Raw genomic sequence first — 13,281 nt, forward strand, 5'->3', positions numbered from 1 at the left:
TTTTTATTTTTTTTAATTTACATCCAAATTAGTTAGCATATAGTGCAACAATGATTTCAGGAGTAGATTCCTTAGTGCCCCTTACTCATTTAGCCCATCTCCCCTCCCAGAACCCATCCAGCAACCCTCAATTTGTTCTGCATATTTACGAGTCTCTTCTGTTTTGTCCCCCTCCCTGTTTTTATATTATTTTTGTTTCCCTTCCCTTATGTTCATCTGTTTTGTCTCTTAAAGTCCTCATATGAGTCAAGACATATGATTTTTGTCTTTCTCTGACTGACTGGTTTCACTTAGCATAATACCCTCCAGTTCCATCCACATAGTTGCAAAGGGCAAGATTTCATTCTTTTTGACTGCCGAGTAATACTTCATTGTATATATATACCACATCTTCTTTATCCATTTATCCATTGATGGACATTTGGGCTTTTTCCATATTTTGGCTATTGTTGATAGTGTTGCTATAAACATGGTGGTGCATGTGTCCCTTTGAAACAGCACACCTGTATCCCTTGGATAAATGCCTAGTAGTGCAATTGCTGGGTCGTAGGGTAGTTCTATTTTTAGTTTTTTGAGGAACCTCCATACTGTTTTCCAGAGTGGCTGTACCAGCTTGCATTCCCACTATTTGTCTATTTTTTAACTGAGTCATTTCATTTGTTTTTTTGTTGTAGGATTGCAGGAGTTCTTTATATATGCTGGATATTAATTGCTTATCAGACATGTTATTTGCAAAGATTTTCTCCCACTCCTTGGGTTGCCATTTTGCTTTTTTGATATTGTCCTTTGATGCACAAAAGGGCATTAAGTAATTTTAAACAGAGAATTGATATTTTCCAGTTGGTGTGTGGAGTGTGGATTTGAATGGGGCAAGGCCAGGGGGCAGGGGAGACAGTTTAGATGACCACAATATCCAGGCAAGAGATGGCAGGGTCTGAACTGGAAAAAACGGAGAAGAGATGGAAAGAAGACTTACTTAGGAAGTAAAAGCAACCAGATTTTGGTGAGAGAAAAAAATGGGAGGGAGATGTGTTGGGAAACTACTTTGATATTCAGTAAGAGATGATGAGGACCTGAATTGGGGAGCAGCAGTGAGGGTAGAGAAGAGACAAATCTGAGGAGATTCAGTCCTAACTGATTGAATAGGTGTAGAACAGAGAGGAGTGATTGATGGCTCCAAGCATGGACAGCCCAGTAAAATATTACCTCAATTTCCAGTTAACAACCTAAATTAAATTAGTCTTAGATACAGACTAGTCTAGATGTATCACCCCCTGTATAAGATGGTTTGGTTGAGCCTGCCCTGAATTTTCCCTCCCACCCTCACTTTCCACTAGAATCTTTTCCTCTTACAAAAGTATATTCTATGATTCGTTACTGCTCATGACACCAACCTCAAATACTTTCAGAAGGGTATGAGATAACAAATAAATGTAAAGAAATAAACCCAGGTTCAAATCTGGATCACCATTTACTAGCTTTGCAACTTTAAGTGACCTAAACTCCATGAGCTTCTGTGTCTTTCTATGTCTGTTCAGTGGGCATAATAGCAGCATCTTCTTCATGCAGATGCCATGAAGATCCAACGGAAATGATTCAAGTCAAACCATTAGTGCTGGACTGAAAACCTCAATATGTATGAGCTTTTGCAACCATTGGTATTCCACCTCTATATCCAATGGCAAAATCCAGTTAGATCTAAAACAGCTTCAAGACTGTGGCACAACAGAGAGCAATGAGGGCAATATATGAACATCAGTAACCAGGGAGGATCATGGAAGAATAAAAGCTTTGGAATCAGAAGATCCTGGGTTTAAAGCCTGAATTATTCTCTTGACTTGCTCTATGGCCTCTTCTGCCTAAGACCCAGTGGGGGAGTGACAGCCGGTCAGTACCGGTGATGAAGGGAATGTTGGTTCTCACCCTTCTCACAGAGGTTTGCCACTGCGTTATGTCTGTCTTCAGAGGAATTACCTCCAGTAGAAATGGCAGCTCTGCCCATTTGGAGCCCAGATCTACAGAATCAGTGCTTAATCTCCTACCCACATGGATGCGGCAGTCAACTTAGATGATGCACAGGTATTTGTTAGGAGAACTAGCACATATTTCAAATCAGAGCCTACTGGTCACGATCGAGGGTGTTATCTCTTACTACATACGCTCTCCTCAACCTTCGCTAGAGGTGACACTACGGTAGGATGGGGCCTCAGCCTGTTGGCCACTCTGAACCTCAGGCAAATTCTGAGGAGCGTGGGTTACAGCTGCGGTGTGGTGCAAAAATAGTACATCACAAAGTGACTTCCCGCCAGGCTTTCTCTACCAACAAAAGATTGAAACTCTTTTGTAGTTGAGAGTGGGAAGGACTTGGACATTGTCTCATTTAAATAAGCATTTTCTGCCCGTGCGTTCAGTTAGCAGTGGTGATATCAAGTATTTAAAGCTGTTGTGTCCCATCTAATTATATTTCTACAGGGAAATGTTGAAGAAATATCTAGCTATATGTACACACTTAGAAAGAGATGAAGAACCATAGTCTGAAACCACAGGATTTCAATATGTCTGACATAGGCTAACCCAAGCTTTGAAGAACATATGACACACTCCTTTCCCCACAAAAAGCAATATGGCAGCTTTTAGAATTTTTGTGTTTAATTTTCTTGCTAATGCCAATTAACCTGTGACTATATTTTGTCTGCCTTCAAAGGACGTACATATAATGGAGAGTACTAGTCACAAACATTGTGTTCCACAAGCTAACACTGACCCATGCGCGTTTTAAATTTGAATTGATTGCTGACATTAAAAACAGAAAGATTTCACATGGAAATTCAGATTTCTGTTCTCTCCTGATAAAGTACAAAAAACTCACCTCCACAGATGTCAATAACCACCTGGAGGTGAAAGGCACCCCCACACGACTCAGTCCCCACCTCATCTGTGGCCATCATCCAAGTTACTCCCTAGCCCTTACAGCCAAGTGAGTAAGAGACCGTTATATCACACACATTCTATACCATTCATGTCACAACAAACAACTATTTATTTATATTTGTTCCACAATAATCAACCAGGTATTTATGAAGCATCTACCAAATGCCCGTTCCAGTCCGAGTTGCTCTTGTAAGACAAGAAGACAAGGAAAAAAATCACTCCTATATCAACAGCATTTATAGTCTGGTTCTGTACCGCCCGAACAGCCTTTAATCATGTGGCACTACTGAGCATTTGAAATGTACTTAGTCTGAATTGAGATGTGCTGTAAATATAAAACACACAGTGTATTTTAAAGATATTCTACAAGAAAAAGTAAAATGTATCATTAGTAATTTTTATATTGATTACAGGTTGAAATGATAATGTTTTGACAAAATGAGTTAAATAAAATTTATTATTAGAAGTGATTTCACCTGTTTCTTTTTATTTTCCAGTGCAGCTATTAGAAAATTTAAAATTACACATGTGGTTCACGTTATATTTCTATTGAACAGCCCTGGTCTTGTTGGTGAATGTGTTCAGCAGAAATTTATTCAGACTCCAAGAAGTTGGGACGAAAAATGCACAGTAATGGAAATGGAAGATGGATCTGAATGGATGAGATGTGACTAAATCTATGTCTATTACCTCATAGAGCCTGAAACTGCAACAGGCTGTCTGTCCGTTAATCCTATTCTGACTCTTTCCCTTCTGCCTCACTGGCATGCACTGGGGACGTTAATGGTGACTGACTGTGAGAAGGAGGGGGAAGGGAGGCAGCAAAGCTTGGGATTTCAATTCTGCTGGCAAGTGTTGTTTGCTTAGGTGCTCTGAGAAGCAAACAGCCAAGATGGGATTAAATATGCAAGGATTTTGTGAGGGAAAATACTTGAGTGAGAAAAAAATAGGGAGGGACCCAAAGAAGCCTGGGAGAGCAAGTCAGAACAGTAGAGGAGGCGGGAGGGACTAAAGGTTGGGGGAACTGTCCCTTGCTGCTGCTATGGAGCCTGAGGATGTTTCAGCAAATAGCAGAGTGTACTGGGGGCAAGGTCAGGGGTACAAGGAGTCCTGGGTCTCTCAGGAATGGGTCACTGTAGTATCCCTGCTGCACTTGGTCACTGGCTTGGAACAGCCACTGGAAAACCATAGTCTGAAACCACCAGATTTCAGACAAGCTTGGCCTCCACACAAACACAGCAATAGGTTTCAGAGCACAGCGAGCCAGGGCCCTTGGTTAATAGTGTTCTCTTTAGTTGAAGGTCTCCTAGTGCATTTTCAGGACTCCAACAGAAGCCAGCTCTGGTATCTTACAGGCTCTTAGTCAACCTAGAAAAGGCATGGCCAAAATATTTGCTGCAAGAGAGCAAAGACTTAAAATAGCCACTCCTTTTTCTCATCCTTAGAATGCCAGCATCTTTACCTGTTCACATAGGACTTGTGTTCTGATCCTTGAATTATTTGTATGATTCTCCTTTGAAAATGTTACATAAACAAATATGTGTGTGTGTGTGTGTGTGTGTGTGTGTGTGTGTATAGATATAAAAGAGCATCCCCAAAATATATATATTCTTTATAGCATGAGTTGAAGTGCTGATGGTCTAGCAGGGAGCATAATGGGGGTTTGAATTAAAAAATCTTAAAGGTGACTTCCAATCTCAATAGCTGTACTTCTCTAATTGACTCTTAAAGGAGTAGACTCTTTTTTCAATAGCCTTTTTCTGTAACTATAATAAATTAGGCTCTTTGAAAAGTGGAAGAAAAACATTTTTTTGAAAAAATATATTTTAAAAAGTAATTACCCCAAATTCCACCACAGAAACCACCATTATTGACATTTAATATTTTTCAAAGCACATGTGTATATATTTTAACCTTCTTATAATCTCTTTTATAGTATAATGTAGCATATACATTTCCCCAGATCATTAAAAATGCCTTAGCATGGTATATACTATACATTCTGCATGCCTCTTTATGATAAATTCCTAAAAGGCTAGTAATTGCTAGGGCAAAGGGCATACAAACTTCTAATGGTTTTGATATATATTGATACATTACTCTATCAGCAGTTCATGAGAGTGCCTGTTTCCCTAAACTTTCCTCAACCCTAGAGATAGTAATTTCAAAAAATCTTTGCCAGTCAGATATGGAGAAAATGGCAGCATATTTATTTTCTTTAAACACTAGTAACATTGAACTTTTATATTTGTTTTATACAAAATTTTTATACAAACTATTAAGTTTGTATTTCCTCTTTTGTGAATTATTTTGTCTTATCTTTGATCAGCTTTCTATTGAATTTGCATCTTTTCTTATTGGTTCATAGGACTCTTTACATACTGATGGCCCAATCCTTTATCTATCAACTATATTGCAAGCATTATCTCAGTGTGTCATTTACTTTTCGGTTTGTTTATGAGGTTTTTATGATATACAATTGTTTTATGCATTCAAAACTAGCAATCTTTTCATTTATGATTTCTGCTTAGTTAAGCCTTGCTTATTTGTATAAAATGTTTATACAAAATTTTAAACCTATGTTTTTTTTTTGTACTGAAGAGAAAATAAAGGTGGCTTTACTTTTCACATTTAAATATGTCATCCTATGTCAACTATACTCCAATAAGAAAAGATTAAAAAATAGCAAAATAAAGATGAAGACATAGAGGCAGAAAATATAAACATATATGTCATCTATCTGGGATTTATTTTTCTATATTGCTCAAGGTAGGAATTCACTTTTGTTATTTTACATACTGCTGTCAGTTTGTCCCAACACTACTGATGGCATAATCTATCTATTCCCACTTATTTGAATTTTCATTTTTACTATGTACAAGGAGAGTATTTTAAGTTTTTCTGTGTGTTTAAAAAATCTCCTTTTTGGGGTGCCTGGGTGGCTCAGTCGGTTGAGCGTCCGACTTCAGCTCAGGTCATGATCTCACAGTCCGTGAGCTCAAGCCCCGCATCAGGCCCTGTGCTGGCAGCTCGGAGCCTGGAGCCTGCTTCGGATTCTGTGTCTCCCTCTCTCTCTGCCCCTCCCCTGCTCATGCTCTGTCTCTCTCACTCTCAAAAATGAGTAAATGTTAAAAAAAATTTAAAAAAAAAATCTCCTTTTTATTCATTTCCAGTTTTCCTGCATTGTTATCAAGATGAGGTCAATATGACATGGTGTATTGCAAAATAAATTTTTACTGCTAATAAAATATTTAAACTTGTGATTGATGTATATATGAATTAGAGTCCATCTGATATATCAATACTAATATCTTTCTCATTCATTGGTGTTATACTTCTTTTCTTTCTAGTTTTATTGAGGTATAATTGACATATAGTAGTGTATAAGTTTAAGGCATAGTAAGTTGACTTGCATACATTGTGAAATAATCACCACAATAACTTTAGTTAACATCCATCATTACAGATATATATATATATATATATATATTTTTTTTTTTTTTCCCCCTGTTATGAGAAGGCCTAGGGGGCATTACAACTCTTTAGGGTGGGACAGACAGGTAGAAGCTATGTGGAACCACATCTTTATTGTTTATTTTTTTTAAGTTTATTTATTTATTTTGAGAGAGACAGCACAAGTTTGGGGGGGTGGGCAGACAGAGAGGGAAAGAGAGAGAATCCCTAGCAGGTTCCTCACTGCCAGCACAGAGTCCAATGCAGGGCTTGAACCCGCGAAGCCGGGAGATCATGACCTGAGCCAAAACCAAGAGTCGGAGGCTTAACCAACTGAGCCACCTCAGGCACCCCAACCACATCTTTACATTGGAGGTCTGGTCATTCTATGGTTCTTGTTCTTGAATTTCCAGAAGGACTCTGTTTCTCACAATGTTTTAGAGAGTCTTGCAGTAATTCTCCCTGGTTCCTCTGACTCAAGCTAGTATAATTAAGCCTCTATTCCTTACAATCAATAAAGCCTAACTGAAACACCATGCACATGCTGGACGAAGGCACTAGTTCACATCAGATCAGTAGCCTGAGGAGGAAGATGTGAAACTCGAACACAGATCTCTAAGGGAGCGTGGCGGCCTTGGAAAGTGGCTGGGTTTTCCAGTTATGAAGTAGTTCACTGTTAGTTAGGTTGGGCCCTCTGTGCAACAGTCCCCCTAAGCAGCTGGTTCTGAGCATTGCTGTTGGTTCACTTTCAGGAGGTTCTCTAGGGATCAGTTCACTCCTCCCTGGCTACAGTAGCTTCAGCTCTCCAGCATGGCTAACACTGAGACTTCACTGCCAGCCCCTTTTCCTTGCTCCTTGAGTCTTGCTTTCACATTTCATGAATTAGAGATTGTCTTTCCTTTCTTTCAAATGAGTCTCACTTTGTTTACAGCAAGTGTCTAACAAATATATTTTTTTAGATTTTCTAGAATGTGGTAGCACTTTGAGTGTCTCCAATAGTTACAGGTTTGCTCTTGTTTTTAAAATTCCTTTGGAGGAGCATGAAGGGCTTTACTAAAGCCCTTGTGCTCCAATTACCATCATGAGCTGAAAATTACATTTTCCAGTTTAATTCTTTTTTTTCTCATTTAAAATGAAAAAGTCCTAATTTTTACATGATACTTCTTTATTGAATCCTCCCAAGTAATCACGGAAAAAAAATACAATGAAAGCAGATCAGCTGGGAGAAATAGCAGGATATCTTTAATAGTTGTAAAGCATTATTCAACATATATTTGTATACTGTCAGAATAATAGGCATCAGATTCTTCGATATTTTGGTCTATTCTTTTCTCCATTCTTCTCTCTTATAGTCAGTTCACATCAGGATACCTACTGGGTGATATCAGCAACGAATAACTAATCAAATAGGGGTGCCTGGGTGGCTCAGTTGGTTAAGCGTCCAACTTCGGCTCAGGTCATGATCTCACAGTCTGTGAGTTCGAGCCCCGCGTCGGGCTCTGTGCTGACAGCTCAGAGCCTGGAGCCTGCTTCAGATTCTGTGTCTCCCTCTCCCTCTGCCCTGCCCCCACTCGTGCTCTGTCTCTCAAAAATAATAAATAAAAATGTTAAAAAAATTGTAAATAACTCAGTCAATAAACACTTGTTCAGCACCACAATTTACAAAGTTTTAAGCAGAGGGTTATAGGAAATGTGGAGAGTAACCAAGTGCTGGATGTTTCAGCTCCCATCACAGAATTACAAGCAAACTTCAACAGAGCACATGAAAAAGTGTTCCGCGTGATTAGTCATTAGGGAAATGCAAACCCAAACTACAGTGAGATACCCCTTGGCACCCACTAGGAAAGCTACAACAAAACAGACTTGTAACAACAAGTATCTGTGAAGATGTGAAAAAAATGGAAACCCTCCTATTCTTTGAGGTGATAAAAATGTTTCAGAATGAGATGGTGGTGATGGTGATACGGTCATGTGATTATACGAAAAACAACCAAATTGTACAATTTACAAAATACGTATCTGTCATGTATTAGTCAGAGTTGGTTAAGTACTGTAACAAACAACCCAAATCTCAAAGGCTTGAAGAAAGCTCAAAACTTCAAGAGGAGGTGGGGGTTAATTCTGACAACAGAGATTTTGGAAAGCTTCTCAGAACAAGTGACATTTAGGGCAGGCCATAAAGAAACAGGGATAACATAGTAACAGCCCTTCACGAAGCATCCACATCTGCCCTTTAAATGTGCCAAACGCCAGGCCTTTATTTTTAATTCTCTGTATAGACAGGATGGTCTCTTTGTTGCAAACGAAGACCCTGAGGTTCAGAGAGGTCAAGATGGCTTGCCCACGGCCACAGAGCTGGTGAATGGCAGAGAAAGAGTAGGATCGGTTGACAGGCAAGCTCTTGCAATATGTAGATGTCTGGGTAGTCTACACAGAGGGAACAACATGTGCAAGGGCCTAAGGACAGTAATAGTGGAATGTGGATGGGAACCAGCAAAGCAGCCAGGTAGCTGGGCCATGCCTCCAGTTAGCGACCGGAACTGAGACCTAATCTTCAAAGGTAGGCAGGGCCCAAATTATGGAAGGTTTTGTGTGCATGATGCAGGAATCTAGAAAGCCAGACCTCCTGTTCCCTCAGCTTATAATCCGTTGGAGAGACAAGACCAACATGTGAAATAACAATACCATAAACACATTATAGGCTGGAAGTAGGATGATATTCTAAGCAGATACCAGTAAGAACTGGGTGACCTGAGTGTCTACGGATTCGTTTGGTACACCCACCGAGCCGGAGCTGTTGTGTGGCCTGGAAAAAGGGGCTCCATGCTAGAAAGCTACCTTACAATATCTGGGCAAGGTAGTGAAATGAGGAGAGGAAGCAGACAATCTGGGGGCTTCGCTGACTCCCTGCTGGTGTCTGAGATCCCTGCCAACCCCTTCATTCTGCTCTTTTATATGGGGCTGAGTCTCTCTCCTTGTTTATGGGTTCTTAACACTCCTTGCTTCAAGTGACTGTGTTCCTCGTTTTTATCTTCTATCTACCTAGCTTTGGAAAGTGGGATCAAAGAAAATACATACCCTAAGGAGAAACCCAGGGAAGAAATAAATAGATGTAAGTCAGGTCATAATTTTCAGATCTAGAAAAGCAAGTTACTCGGAGTAATTCACACATCACTGAGAGACCAATTAGAACCATTAGCAAGTTGTTAGCACTGACTGTAAACTACCTGCTCTGATGTAGCCCCAGCCTTTCAGAAGAGGCTGTGTGGTGTCATTGGAATTAACCATTATAAACATACCTGTTTATAAACAACCCTCAATCCACAACTGCTTGCTGGGTGCTTTACCTGTGTTTGCATTGTGATCCCTCCCCAAAGGAAGTTTAAATTTTTTTTTTTTCCAACGTTTTTTATTTATTTTTGGGACAGAGAGAGACAGAGCATGAACGGGGGAGGGGCAGAGAGAGAGGGAGACACAGAATCGGAAACAGGCTCCAGGCTCCGAGCCATCAGCCCAGAGCCCGACGCGGGGCTCGAACTCACGGACCGCGAGATCGTGACCTGGCTGAAGTCGGACGCTTAACCGACTGCGCCACCCAGGCGCCCCCCCAAAGGAAGTTTAAATACACACACACACACACACACACACACACACACACGCACCTAGTCTCAAACCACTAGCTACTGATCTTGATGGTGGAGCTAACATAAAAGATGTGGAAGGTCCTCAATAGCATAAGGTTGTAAAAAAAAAATGTGAGGAAGACTATGGATACTACAAAAGTTCAGACTCAGAGGCTGGGACTACTCAGATAGGCCTCCCTTTAGGAGTTAGACTTGGAGCGTTGCCTTGAAGGATGAGTAAAATTGAAGCAAAAAAGTGGAGGAGATTGAAGAGAAAACCTATTTCTAACAGAGTGTGGGCTCTGGCATCTGACTAGTGAGAGCCAATCTTGGCTCTACCACTTGGCCTTGTATTCATCACTTTACCCCTCTGTGCTCCCATTTCCACATCTGCGTGGGAAAGATGAGAACAGTAGTGTCTATCTGATTGCATTGTCGGGGAAGATGAACTGAGTTCACATACATTATGAATTACATGATGCTGTGTTAATACGCAGCAATCAGTGCTGGCTGTTATTGAGCAGAGCAAATACAAAGAAAGCACATTTCAGAGTAGTACCTTTTAAAAACAAATCCCACGAAATGAATTTATGTCGATCAAGATAAGAAATTATAGGAGGTGGTATATATAGCATGCACTACTTTTTTTTTTTCAATCAATCTGCATTTTCCTTGGTTTCCTTTTGATAGTCAATAAGAAAGGGAACCTGTATTTTTAGTCAGCTTGGGCTGCTATAACAAAATACTACAGACTGGGTGACTTGAACACCAGAAATTTAGTCCTCACAGTTCTGGAAGCTGAAGTCTGGGATCAGGGTGCCAGCAGGGTCAAGTTCTTGGTGATGGCCCTTTTCATGGCTGCCATTTCCAGATAGCTGTGTTCCGGGGTGGGGGGGGGGGGGGGGCGGGGTGGAGTGCTGTGGGGGAGAGCTCTGAATTCTCTTCTTGTCAGGGCACCAATCTCATCATGAGGACCTCACCCTCATTATATCATCTCTCAAAGGTCTACCTCCTCCTAATAGCATCAACATTAGGGTTAGGGCTTCAACATAGGAATTTGGGGATTGCAAACATTCAATCTACTTAAAAGAAAAATAGGAAACAAAAAATTCAAACTTAACTTGTTATGAACGACCCTTTGGTGCCAAGAATTTAGAAGTTAAAACTTTAGGGGCGCCTGGGTGGCGCAGTCGGTTAAGCGTCCGACTTCAGCCAGGTCACGATCTCGCGGTCCGTGAGTTCGAGCCCCGCGTCGGGCTCTGGGCTGATGGCTCAGAGCCTGGAGCCTGTTTCTGATTCTGTGTCTCCCTCTCTCTCTGCCCCTCCCCCGTTCATGCTCTGTGTCTCTCTGTCCCAAAAATAAATAAACGTTGAAAAAAAAAAAGTTAAAACTTTAGGAATGAAAGAAAATTAATTATAATAGCAATGAGTTTGAAGTTTAAAAATGAACTTTTCTGAGCAAAAAGGATATCCTTTTTCTTTCAAAAATATAGTTAGAGTGTTTGAAGGTATGGAATTCAGAGATTCTGGTGGGGTGTAAGGGCAAAGAGGTGAGGGCTTTATTACTTGTGACCAGAGGGGGTAATCGTGTTTTTTATTGTTTTTATATAAGTATGTTTATAGTCATCTTAATAATTATGAATAGCTAGAGAGATGATCCTGTGATTAAATGTCTAGTAGATTTAGCTTGCACGGGCAAGCGCAATTTGCGTGGTTTGTGGAGCATCCCTACACCTAAGGAGCCTCTCCAGTTCCTCGGCGCCCCCTCCTGTCTGCTCCCCCACTTCCCACTGTTCTCTTCTCTTCTGCAGGCCTTGCCAAAGTCCAAGGTGTGTGTGTGTGTGTGTGTGTGTGTGTGTGTGTGTGTGTGTGTGGTGGGAGTCTCCACTCCCATGTCTTCCGGATCTGTTGGGTGGTGGAGGAGGAGGTGGGGAGAGGTGTCCCTGGGATCCCAGGTGAAATGAAGAATGAGTTTTCTCATTAAAGCAATGTTTACCAAAGCAGTTAATTTCCACAAAAATTACAGCACCAAAGAGGGTTTACTGAAAAGCTAAAAGGAGCTTAATTCTCACGACCCCTCATTTACATGAACTTTTCCAAGGGGTTTTTGTACTTTTGCCTTCCTTATCCAGAAGATGGCTCCCCAAATTCGAAGTGCATCCAGCCCTATAAAACCTGGATGGTTTGTGGTCAACATTATTGTTTAATTACAGAATCCCTTCATGGACTTTTTGCAGACCATCCTGAGAAGCTCACTACCATTTACAATGTTACTTCCAAGGAGTAGTGTCTACTGAGAAACAAACACTTTCTTAACAACCTACAACCTTTTCTCTGCCTCAGGAAGTTGTCCAGGGACTTCATATATGGTTTCTGCTGAAATAATAATGAAATAAATGGAGAGAAAATTAGTACACTTAAAATAGTTATTGAGTGCTTCTCTCTGGGTGATAGGATTATGTGACTTTTATTTTCTTCATACTTGGCTGACTTTCCAAAATTTCTAAATTTTCTGCAATGAACACATATTACTTCGAATAATTTAAAATTTGCTTTAAAAGTTCATAGTGCAGATACTCTTTAGTTTACACATTTATGAAGGACTTGCCCTGTGGCCTTCTGTTAGTTTTGAGGATACCAAGTCAAAGGAGATCTACATTGCCTTACCCCACCAAAATCTACAGTATCAGTCACTGTTTTTAAGCCCTGAAGGGATAGAATTCAACATAGGTCAACATTTTTAGAGTTGGTCTATTCAGGGTGGTCTATGAAGAAGAGGGAAGAAGGGGTGGGGAGACAAAAGCTTTTTACCCTTAAGGATCTTTTTATATAAACACACACACACGCACACACACACACATCTTAGTCATATGTTTCTTTCATTTTACCATAGGAGGCTTCAGGCTTGGCCTAAAAACCCCAGAGAAGGGTTGACCACAGTTGCATAAACCCAGCAGATGGATCCCTCCCCCAACTTTTAGAAGGAATGCACAGAGAAAAAAAAGTCTACCAAATTTGGGGTTAAACTATATATCAGAAATAACAGCTCATATTTATTGAGTTCGTACCATGTGTCAGGCATTATGCAAAGTGTTTTACACACATTGGTACCTCATTTTATTTTCCTTTTACTTCCACAAGTCTATGAGACAGGCGCCAGTATCATCAATCCCATTTTACAGCCGAGGAAAGGAAGGCTAAAAGATATGAACAGGTTGCCTAGGGTAATAGAGCCGGTGGCTGGCAGTGCCTGATTGGAATTCTAATTTGCCTC

This window comes from Puma concolor, chromosome E4 (assembly GCF_028749965.1).
Source record: "Puma concolor isolate L17-30 chromosome E4, mPumCon1.1.hap2, whole genome shotgun sequence".
Classification (NCBI taxonomy): domain Eukaryota; kingdom Metazoa; phylum Chordata; class Mammalia; order Carnivora; family Felidae; genus Puma; species Puma concolor.